We start from the raw sequence: 1,558 nt of genomic DNA on the forward strand, positions 1-1,558 counted from the left end.
CAGGGAAAGAGGCTCAGAGAGGTCAGGTGACCTGCTGAAGGTCATAACAGCTGATCATTGATGGGGCCACGTCTCAGTTCACAGTTGGAGCTCAAGTCTTCAGCCACCATATCTGCATCCATGGGAACCTTCCTCTGCTCCTGTAGCTATCCCTGAATGACAGGGCCAGAAATAATGCTCCCCCATCATGCAGATGGGGAAACCAAGGCCCAGGCAGAGACAGTATTGGCAGAGCTCTGGGGGAGGTGGGGAAAGGGCAGGAGAAATCAGAGTCGTGGAATAGAGGAGCTAGATCTCTGCTAAGGCATATGTGTATTTGTTTGTTCATCCAACAAATATTTATATAACTCCTGCTGCTGTTAATCCAAATGGCTCATGGCATTCAAAACTGAGGCTCTGAAAGGGGAGATGTTTTTCCTGGGGTCCCAAAGCAAATTAGGTGCAGAGTCTGGACCAGAACCCAGGACACCAATGCCCAGGTCTCTTCCCACTACTCCAGCTGCTTCTCTATCCCCCAGCAGCCCCTCAATTGAATCTAGTCCACACCACAGCTGTGCAGCCATCAGCTAGTGTTTATTGAGAGTCCCCTCAGGTGGTCTTGGGGACAGAGGAAGCCCCAGCAAGCACCATGGCCCCTCTGCAACTAGCAGCCAGGGCCTGAGTTGAGTCTAGTCAGCACCAAGGAGAGCGCCAGGCCATGCGTGGAGGACCCCCTGGGAGTTTGTATTGGAACTTGGAGGACAGGAAGCTTTAATTTAAAAAAAAAAAAAAAAAAATCCAGCTAGTAAGGGACCTATGGCAGGTAAACTGTGAGGACCAAGGATTCCCCCATGCCCTGCCCCCCCAAACAAGGCTCCTGTGTGAGAGTGCACCCACCTGCCTGGTGGCCCCACCCCACCACCAGGGACAGGTCCTGTTCAAGTCAGTGGTCACCATTCCCATTTCTCTCACTGTTGGGAAGGCCAACAGGACGTGGGCCAGGAGTTGGGTTTATCCTAGCTATTCCCTTCTAGGTCCAAGGAAGCCCAGGGTAGAGGAAACCCCATCCCTGAGGTTGAAAAAAAAAACCTGCCATCTGCCCCTCTGCCCCCAGGAGAGACAGTGCAGCAGCGTGGGAGCTGGGAAGGTCCCTGAGAGCTGGGGGCCCTTCCCAGCATCCAGAACAAGGAGGTGAGGAACCAGCGTCAGGCTGTGGGAACCTGGGCTGGGGCTGAAGAAGCGGGGGGGGGGAATGGAAAAGAAACTGGGAACAGCAATTCCTGGCTGATCAGAGGCCTGGGTGGCCAGGGGTTGAAGCAATGGAACACAGCACTTGCTGACCATCTACTGGACGCTGAGCTCTCTGTCCACATGGTCTTCATTCTCAGGACAGTCCTGTGAGGTAGCATCATGACCCCCATTGCACATGGGAGAGCTGAGACGGAGAGCCAGCGACGGGGAAACCAGAGATGCAAATGCATGCCTGCTGGCTCCCTGGCTCAGGTGGCTTTCTGTGCTGCCACTTACATCCTGAGGGGCTGGCATGTCCAAAAACTGTCCAGCAGATCATTCCCAGGGC

This window comes from Otolemur garnettii, unplaced genomic scaffold (assembly GCF_000181295.1).
Source record: "Otolemur garnettii isolate 467f Iridium unplaced genomic scaffold, OtoGar3 scaffold00009, whole genome shotgun sequence".
NCBI lineage: Eukaryota > Metazoa > Chordata > Mammalia > Primates > Galagidae > Otolemur > Otolemur garnettii.